The 10,796-nt window shown below is 38.3% G+C and overlaps 1 long non-coding RNA gene across 1 annotated transcript in view; it reads left to right on the forward strand.

Annotated features, from left to right (window-relative positions):
- LOC102471314 (uncharacterized) overlaps positions 1-4,468 on the forward strand; it is a 6,960-nt gene extending 2,492 nt beyond the window's left edge. Inside the window, exons 3-4 of the long non-coding RNA XR_333208.1 lie at positions 1,266-1,386; positions 4,307-4,468. This is a non-coding gene — a long non-coding RNA (uncharacterized LOC102471314). The remainder of the gene's footprint in view (positions 1-1,265; positions 1,387-4,306) is intronic.
- The last annotated feature ends 6,328 nt before the right edge of the window (positions 4,469-10,796 follow it).

Consider the following 10,796-nt stretch of genomic DNA (forward strand, 5'->3'; position numbering starts at 1 on the left):
TGCTCCAGGAGGAAAGGCATGTTCTATATGGATTCAGTTATTCTTATCATTTTCTGATACCAATAATTTAAAATTTTTGCTGGGGCCAGCAGGTGGTGTAGTGGTTAATGTGCTGGACTCATGTGGTTGACTGCAGTTCAATTCCTGAACTGATTCCTGAACCTGGTGGCTTGAAACTCACACTGGGTGCTTGTGCATGCAGGCCCAAAATCCTGAGAGGAGAATGGAGGAGAAGGGATTGTGGTCTGACCATTCTCAGTGTGTGTGTGGGGGGAGGTGATTTCTCTCTTTTTGTTTCTTTCTTGCTCTTTGTCTCTGTTGAGTGCATGTGCCTGATGGCAAAAATCTCCCAAAGAAAAAGAAAAAGAAAAACAAAAGCAAAAACTTGCCATCCTGTGGTGTGGTAGTTAAGGCAGCTGATCCTACATGGCAAACTATGAAGTTTGAATCCTAGACCTGGTGACTTGAGAAACATGCCAGATGTGTATGCATGTTCAGTCCTGAAAGGGGGGAGAAGCAATTGAGGCATGACCATTCTCCAAAGGGAAGTGCTTTCTCTCTCTCTGTTTCTCTCCAGTGAGCACACATGCCCTCTGGCAAAAATTTTTGAAAATTCTCCAATTAGGGACCAGCAGTTAGGGCAATGGCTATGTCGCTGGACTCCCATGTAGTTGACTGCGGTTCACATCCCGGACCCGGTGGCTTAAAACTCACGCCGGGCGCGTGTGCGTGCTTGCCCAAGATCCCAAGAAGAGAATGGAGGAGAAGGGATTGTGACGTGGCCATCCCCCCTGGGGGGGGATTTCTCGCTTTCTATCTCTCTGTCTCTGTCTGCCTGGCGAGTGCATGCACCCTATAGCAAAAACCTCTAAAAAAAAAAAAATTATCCAATTACATAGGACCATCAGCTGGTGTAATGGCTATGTCGCTGGACTCCTATGTAGTCAAATGCAGTTTGAATCCTGGACCTGGTGGCTTAAACTCCCATCAGGGGCATGTGCGTGTGTGCCCAAGATCCGGAGAGGAGAATGGAGGAGAAGGGATTGCGGCATGGCCATCCCCTCAGAGGATGATTTCTCACTTTCTGTCTCTATCTTTTTCTGTCTTTCTGGCATGCACATATGCCCTATAACAAAAACCTCTCAAAAAAAAATATCTCCAATTACAGATTAAAAAAACAAACATAAATGGACAAACTACCCACAACAAAGCCTATGTTCTCATTTGTTAAGCAGATCTAATTACCTGATCTTACTCCTCTCTAGATAGGAGCTGAGCAAAGTATAGGTATGACTGGAAGGAGATCCAGGAAAGGGGAAGAGGACCTCATCTCATGATGTTATCTGAGGGGAAGTCAACAAACATCACAGGACAGAAGTGTTGAAGGTAGAGTTAGACTGGGAATAGTATGAAGACCAGGCACTCACATCCAAGCAGTCATCTGTGAAACCAGGAACAGCAAATTCTCGCTCTAGAGACATTAAGCCATGTGGGAGGTTGATAGCCATTCAACAGACCAAGTGTTGTAATATGCATTTATAGTCAGCCTCTCTTTCAGTTCTTGTAGCTTCTTGAGGCCTGAGACAAAACCATTGTTTTGTTTGCAGAACAATGTTCCTTTACAGAAACAGGTGTTAGGACTCTCCTTATTTTTCCTCCTTTCTTCTTTTCCTCATTCTTGAGATATGAGGTCGAGGATTAGGAATATTGTCCATCCACCATGAAATTCACGTTGAAAGTCTGCTTTGAAGGAAATGAGCCTCAGATTTGTTAAGGATTATCCTTGTGAAGCATTGAGCATATTTGTAAATGTTCTCTGCCACCTGAGATTTGGCTGCTATCTCCTTAGCAACAGAGCAATTTTATTCTTCCTCCTGTCAAACCCATCGACTTTCTGTGTCAAAGAAAATGTACGTACATCATAGTTATGCTGTTATCAGGCAGGAACAAAGTCCTATCTCAACCTAACTCCTTTTGCTTTTTAAATTTTTATTTATTTATTTTTTTGGAGAGGTTTTATTGCTATAGGGCGCATGTGCTCGCCAGACAGACAGAGACAAACAGAGAGACAGAAAGCGAGAAATCACCCCCCAGGGGGTATAGCCACGCTGCAATCCCTTCTCCTCTATTATCCTCTCGGGATCTTGGGTGCACACGTACCCGGCGTGAGTTTTAAGTCACCGGGTCCGGGACTCAAACTGCATTCGACTACATGGGAGTCCAGTGACATAGCCATTATGCTAACTGCTGGTCCCTCTCAACATAACTCCTAAACAGATTTACTCACATCATGTAAGAAGCAGAGGGAAATTTTCTAGCATGTTAACTATGAAATTCGGCTATTCATATGAATCATTTTGAATGAAAACTATTTTGAACATTTTTTTTCACTAGGGTAATGATTTAAGCTATATTAATTATTTCTGGATTACAGAAGAGTATATTTTCAAAAATATGTTGCATTTTTAGAAATTTGATTGCATTTCTATGACTATTACTTTATAATGAAGCTCTCACCAAAATATTGCAATGCATCACATAGGTGGTTTCTTATGACACAGACATAGAGTGGTAATCTAAATGTTTCTCTTTAATTGCTTTTTTGCTCATTTATTTTTTTCTGTTTATTAGCACAGGAAAATCTTTTTGAAGTAAAAGAAAATTTAATTCTTATTAGAATGACAGCAGGTGATTGTCCAAGAAAAATAAAAGAACTTGAAAAAGATGTTTTCTAGATGTTTTAGTCCATTCTGTGGCTAATAATAGAAAATACCTGAGACGGCCAGCAGATGGCATGGTGGCCGATAATGGTTCAAGTCCCAGAACTGGCAGCATGCTTTCTCTGTCTGTCTCTCTTTTGTCAAATTGAATAGTAACAATAGTAATAAATAAAAATAAATAAACAATTTTAAAACAATTAAAAAGAAAATACTTGAAACTGGGTGATTTCTTTCTTTCTTTATAGAGGTTTTTTTGCCTTAGGGCAGTTGCTCTTGCCTGAAAGGGAGACAGACACAGTGAGAGGAAAAGTAAGAAATCACAGGGGAGATGGTCACAGTGCAATCCCTTCCCCATTCTCCTCTCAGGATCTTGAGTGCGCATGCACAGATGCCTGACATGATAGTTAAGCCACTGGGTCCAGGACTCAAACCACAGTCACCCCTGTGGAATCCAGAGATGTAACCACTATGCTATCTACTGGTCCCCAAACTGGATGATTTATAAAAATAGAAGTTTGGATGTCTCAGGGCCAGGTGTCACAATTACAGGGTCTTCCCCATTGGTGGAGTCTAAAAGCCATGCAGAAAGGCATCACACTGTGAAAGAACAAGAGCACATATCTCATGTGTTCATGTGTGTGATGTTTCTTTATAGTCACTAGGATCAGTCATAGTGTCTCAACTTTCTCACCTAATTACTCCCAAATGCCTCACGTTTTGACATCATGCAAGTATCAAGAGTCCTGTTAATACCCTCACAATATAACCACATTCACATACAAGCGGTTTTGAGAGACACTCAAACCATACCCCTAGAAAATGTGGGACAAATATGAAGAGTTCACTCAGGAAACCCTGTCTCCATCTCTGTCAGGAAGTTGAAACAGCAAAGGACTAGATGTCTTGGTTTGTCTCTGTTTGGTGAAGCTATTTGGGGATTTGATCTGTTGTCATCGGGGTGAAAGCAATCTAAATTCTTTAGAAAAGCTTCTTACATAGGGTAAAGGAGAAATGGCAAAACTCACATCAATGTGGAGTTACAGATACAAATCATCTCAGAATTTCAAACTCTGTATTTAAGAAACAATGCCCAGTGGCAGCAACGGAGTTGTCATCTAGATATAAATGTTAGGAGAAGTAATAATGAAGAGTTCTCCCTGGTAGGAAGCAAGTAATACCCAAGACAAGATTTTTTGACAGTGGAACAAGTGTCTTTACTCTTATTAGTTGTGCTTGAGATGTGCCAACTTCAAAGAAGGTGGAGATGCAGTTCTACCTTATGTGGAGAAATTAGTTGTATTTGATAGCATCTCAGGGTTTTCTTTTATTACACTTACAGCCAATTATAAACATTTTGTGATGTATGTTTAAATTACCATGAAAATGATAAATTGTTAGAAAGTGTATATGTTATCTTATTAGATAAAAATTTGTTCTTATATGTATTGGTTCATTGGCAAAGTCATGACATATTTTTTGCTTTTCTATGCAAAAATGTGTCATGATTTTCCCAACGACCCAATACTTAATTTTTGCACGACCCTGATTTTCTTTCTTATTCTCCTCACCCCCTCTTTTTCTTTTAGAGCATCCCCTATGTTGAGATCCTCTGACCTCAGCCTACGGAGCAGTTGAAGGTACAGCAGTGCATCACCATTTCTAGCTTTTAGATTAGTTCTGCAAAAATTGACCCTCCCATGTAGCTTCAGGTTGCCAAGTACAAGGGGCTATAACCGTGTGCTACTGCAGTGGGGTTGATGCTAATTTTCAAGCATTATATAAGAACATGCCTAAACCATGTCTTTCCTTGTTCAAGTGACATTTCTATACATTACTCATAAATAAACATTTTAGACTATTGATTTGGTGACTTATCTACCAGAGAATAATTCAGTGTAGTGGCATTACAATAAGCTATCTTTCTGAACATTTTGGTTCATTTTGCCTATAGTTGTAAGTCAAAATAAATGAATGAAAAATGGTAAAAGATGACTGTATTAACACTAATGATTAATTGTATAAGTCTCATAATCATAACAAGATAGTGACAAAAATGAGGACATTAAGACTGTGAAATAGTTTATCTTTTACCTTATTATTTTTCAAATGAATAATCATATATCCAACTTTGAAATTAAGAAACAAACTTTAAACTGTAAGTATGGAAAATAATGAAAACATAGGATTCCCTTCTCACATGTTATGCCAAAATAAATTCAAAATTTAAGGAGTAATTATTTAAAAATTTAAAGCATAAAAATGGCAGGTTACAATCATAGGAAAACTCTTTTATTACTTAAATGTGAAAAATGCCTTTCTAATAAAAACATAAACCAAAACAATAAAAAAATGAAATTTATTACCAGAAAAAAAGAAAGAAGAAAGAAATTTGATATAGTTGATGATAAACAGTAACAAAAATGAATATTTGCAACTCATTTCAAAGGCAAATAATTAGTTTAATATATCTCCTAATATGTAAACAAAACAGCATAAAAATCACATTTCAACAAATTTCCAAGTAAAAGATAAAAATGCAACAGTAAAATGGGCAATGGGCAAAAAAACATAATTTCTTTTTCTTTTAGAGATTTTAACTATAGGGCACATGCATTTACTGGAGAGACAGAGGAAGACAGAGACAGAAAGAGAGAAATCACCCTGATTTAGAATGGCCATGCCTAATTCCTTTCTCTTCCATTCTCTTTTCAGGATCTTGGGCATGCAGGCATATGTGCTTTAGATGAGTTTTAAGCTGCCAGGTCCAGGACTTGAACTACTTCTGACTAAGTGGGAGTCCAGCGGCATAATGATTATGCCATCTGTTGGTCCTAAGGACCATAATTTCTACTAGCTGCTGCTTCTCTCTCTCTCACTCACTCTCTCTCTTTTTTTTTTTTTTTTTTGAAGTTTTTTTTCTTTAGGGCATGCGCGCCGACAGGGAGACAGAAAGTGAGAAATCACCCTCCAGGAGGATGGCCATGCTACAATCTCTTCTTCTTCATTCTCCTCTTGGGATCTTTGGCACACATGCACATGTGTCCGGCATGAGTTTAAGCCACCAGGTCTGGGACTTGAACCTTGGTCGACTACATGGGAATCCAGCGACATAGCCATTACGCCAACTGCTGATCCATCTACTAGCTTCTTCTCAAATGTGAAGAAATGTTTGCTGGAAGATGCCTGCAGACTTTCCTTCACAGCGGCCTTAATAAGTTCATATTTTCTTATATCATCAATAGCAACGGAAAAAATGTTTGTCATTGTTGGTTTAGTTTGACCCTCTAATGAATGTTGGACAACCATAATGACTTGAAGTGGCTCATACTTAAAGTCAGAGGTGAAAGACAAACATGACAATGAATATCCTGTCTCCTTATCTATTTAAATAAAGAGAATGTGCTATTTTGTTGGACAAGAAGCTAGTTGCCATGATCAAACACTATTTTCCAGTCTTGAGACTTGTCTTGAGACTCAGAATCCTAAAACTCTTCCATCAGCTGCTAGCACCGTAGGTATATTACAAAGTACATTACCTAATAGAAAATATGTCTTGTGGCCCAGCCTGTTGACATAGCTGGTAGTGTACTAAAGTGCAATGCTGGAACCATGGCCAACCGTGGTTTGAATCCCCTGGTTTGAAACATGCTGAAGGTTCCTGATCATCTGAGAAAAGGAAGATCCTGGTAAGGGTACTTCTCTCTCTATCTATCTCAGTCTTACGTGCATACATATGCCCTCTATCATGAATAAATAAAAAAGTCTGAAAATGTAGGGAGGTGGCAAAGACCTATACCAGAGACGGAAATTTTCTGCTTAGAAATAACATGTAGTTGACCCTCCATATCCAGTTTCAACTACCCACAGATTGAACTTTTTTAAAAATTGGTTGTATCTGTACTGAACATGTAGACTTCTCCCCCATTATGATTCCTTAACAATATACTGTAACAACTATTTTTATTTTATTATATATTATAAGTAATCTAAAGATGATTTAAAGTGTGCAGGAGGATGTACATAGACTATATACAAGTATTGCACCATTTTATGTGAGGGGCTCAAGTATTTTTGGATTTTGATATCCTTTGGGATCCTGGAACTCCCTGTAGATCGCAGAAGACAACTGTAATCTGAGCATATTAAATATCTGAATCACAGAAGCAACAGAAATAGTATCCAAGATATTCATCTTTTTCTCTCTCTTTTTGAAAAATAGCCCAGAGGGTGCCTGTGCTTCCTGGAGGATGACAGAGGAGAGAGAGAGAGAGAAAGAAATAGGGAGAGACAGAGAGAACTCTCAAGGGGAATGGTTACACTATAACCTCTTCTTTTCCATCTCTCCTTGCTTTCAGGACTTTGGGGTATATTACAAAGTACATTACCTAATAGAAAATATGTCTTGTGGCCCAGCCTGTTGACATAGCTGGTAGTGTACTAAAGTGCAATGCTGGAACCATGGCCAACCGTGGTTTGAATCCCCTGGTTTGAAACATGCTGAAGGTTCCTGATCATCTGAGAAAAGGAAGATCCTGGTAAGGGTACTTCTCTCTCTATCTATCTCAGTCTTACGTGCATACATATGCCCTCTATCATGAATAAATAAAAAAGTCTGAAAATGTAGGGAGGTGGCAAAGACCTATACCAGAGACGGAAATTTTCTGCTTAGAAATAACATGTAGTTGACCCTCCATATCCAGTTTCAACTACCCACAGATTGAACTTTTTTAAAAATTGGTTGTATCTGTACTGAACATGTAGACTTCTCCCCCATTATGATTCCTTAACAATATACTGTAACAACTATTTTTATTTTATTATATATTATAAGTAATCTAAAGATGATTTAAAGTGTGCAGGAGGATGTACATAGACTATATACAAGTATTGCACCATTTTATGTGAGGGGCTCAAGTATTTTTGGATTTTGATATCCTTTGGGATCCTGGAACCCCCTGTAGATCGCAGAAGACAACTGTAATCTGAGCATATTAAATATCTGAATCACAGAAGCAACAGAAATAGTATCCAAGATATTCATCTTTTTCTCTCTCTTTTTGAAAAATAGCCCAGAGGGTGCCTGTGCTTCCTGGAGGATGACAGAGGAGAGAGAGAGAGAGAAAGAAATAGGGAGAGACAGAGAGAACTCTCAAGGGGAATGGTTACACTATAACCTCTTCTTTTCCATCTCTCCTTGCTTTCAGGACTTTGGGCATACATGCACATGTGCCTGGGGTGTTTTCCAAGCCGTCATGTCCAGTAGTCAGACAGCACTGTGGTCATGTGGGATTCAGCTATGAGCTGGCACTATGGGCCAGCCACGCTATGGGCTGGCCTGATGCCTATGTCTTTCATACAGATACTTAACTATATTTTTTGTGTAAAATTATAGGTAATAAAGCATGAACATTTAAATATCTTCTATCCGATGAACAAGTAGTAGTTAAATGTTTCCAGATGTTTCAAGTAAAAGATTCACTACTAATTTAAAAGTTAAAACCCAATTAGTAAGAATCATACATCGTACATTTTCAATTTAGTTTGCATTATCCTTTAGGTTATACTGGTCATAGTTGTCTAGAATTTGTGGGAAAAACAAGGAATCATGTAATGGAAACAGGAGTGAAATCTAAGAATTACCTAGTCTATGTTTTATATTGTATATAATAATGTGTATTTCAAATCAAACTTTCATAAATTTCTTTCATGTGGATCACCTTTATCCTCATATTAACTGAAAGGTGGGCACACCCAGTGACAGCATCGCTACTTCACAGATGAGAAAAGCAAGACCACAGGGTGACAAACTTTCGCAGAGCTGGCTAATTCCCTGCTCTGAAGTCATCATTCCTGTGCACACTGATGTTATGTCTTCCAACTGGAAGCACCCGGGGTTGTTTTCTTGCAGACTTTGTGTGCAGCAGAAACTTCGCCCAGAGAGTAGCACTTAATCAAAGACAGACAGGAGCTGGTGGATGCATACTCCAGCTCCCTAACCCCTCTGGTAGCATTAACTCCAAGGTATGTTCTAAGGTCTCCCAGAGTTCTCACACAGGATTGGATGCAGTTGCACAAAGTTGTGACCTGCTTAGTAAGACACTTCCTATAGGTTTCCTTGCATTCTCTGCTACATTTCCCTATACTTCTATCAGTACTTTCTGGGATTATCTCTAATAAGCTACTTGTCCTCAAATGTTTTACTCTGGACTGTCTTTGAGGGGAATCCATTTTTAAAAAATAATCATTTATTTAATTTTATTTATCACTATTGCTATTTTTTAGTTTGAGCATGAGCGAAAGAGAGAGAGAGAGAGAGAAAGAAAGTGATAAAGCAAGCCACCAGGTCTGAGACTTGAACCATGGTCAGCCATGTAGGAATCCAGTGCCATAACTACCATGCTACCTGCTGGCCCTGGAGGAAACATACAGGAACATACATCCTATATACAGCTGAGACAGAAATAAAATTTCAACTCTTGCTTACCAGTCTAGAGATTCTTTTGTATTAACTTTAGTCTTTCTGCCTAACAAAATATATTCTGAAAACCAGAGACACTATTGCTTTTTATCAAAATTAGATTTTTTAAAACCAGTAATTAAAACATCAGCAGCTGGATCTTCTGGACATATAGTAATTTAACAATATCCCTAGTTTTTATCTCTCTCAAAGATTTTAAGTCAACATCTTTCTCTCTACCAGTTACTATCATTGACCACTATTGCTAATAAAGCATCTCATTCTTTAAGATGTGGTTTGCATTAGATAAAATGGCAATACTCGCTGGCATTAATTACATGCTTTGCAACGCAATTATTTAAGAACTGTTATTTAGAATATTTTTGTGTCCCTCAAACACAATTTCTATTAGATCCCAACCAAAGTGTTTCCCCTTGATATGTTGGTATTTTTGACTAATTATTTCATGTCACATGTAATCAAAATTATATGAAGTTCAAAAGGTAATTTTAAACTGGCTGTGTCTTCAAAAGAAGTAAGAAAGGTATAGCTCTTAGCTGGTGAACATTAACACATGTTTATATGATACCCTGAGTAGTGCTGAAACATTAAATCACTTTGTGTTTCTTAGATTGTTTGGTATGCTATTAACATGTTGAGTTAATATGCAACTTGGATCTATCCAACATCGAACTTCAGAATGATGAACTGGATTCAGGTGCACATCAGACATACATATGTAACACTCACTGCCTCCCAACTCAAGACAGAGTTGGTTTGTGGGCTCCAAGTTTCTCATATATTTCTCATGATACTGTTTTCTTTAGTGACTTACTGATTTAATTCATCATCAGTATCTCTCTTCATATTGTCTTTCACTCCCAACTCTCTAAAGCCTTATTGAAAGTTTCCCAGGGTCTGGAGAAGATGATGCTTTTAATAACTAACAAGTTTTACTCCAATATGAAACCCAACCAGAATTCTAAGACCCAACAGAATTTAGGTACCTGGACTCTGTTCTCACTTATAATGATTTACCTCCTCCCCTGATCCCCTATTTTCTTAAATAACCAATCAGGATAAGGGGCCGTTATCTTCCTAGGTCCCTTTTAACCCAAATGTTCAAAATCATTGTGTCCCTTCTGAATGTAACCATACTTAGTGCAGCCCACCTGTTGTACAATCCATTAAAGTTCTTCAAACTTTAAAGGAAAGCCTGCAGTGCTAAGAGGGTAGACGCACTAAACTTACCTGAGCAAGATCTCTATAAACTCTTCCTTCCCTGGCCATAGTGTCTCTTGCTTTGTTAAACTGTTACATCTAACTTCTTCTATTGACATGTGAGTGACTATGTCTGGATCCTCAGATGTGCAGTCATCAGATCATTGCCGTTTCCAAATGCTGGATCAGGAAATAGCCAACCTTTGGTATACCTGCCCCAGACTGACTGGCAATGGCAAACTGAGCTGAAAGTTATACTTCACACAGATTTGAAAAGGGAATCTCTTTAGGCTCATAACCTGATGATAAAAGAAACTTTAAAAAATACAGTCAGCTTTTCTATTCCCAAATACTGACTCTGGCTAGAAAGGGCTCTCTTCACTCAAGAATGGATTAAT

Source organism: Tupaia chinensis, unplaced genomic scaffold (assembly GCF_000334495.1).
Source record: "Tupaia chinensis unplaced genomic scaffold, TupChi_1.0 Scaffold000018_1, whole genome shotgun sequence".
Classification (NCBI taxonomy): domain Eukaryota; kingdom Metazoa; phylum Chordata; class Mammalia; order Scandentia; family Tupaiidae; genus Tupaia; species Tupaia belangeri.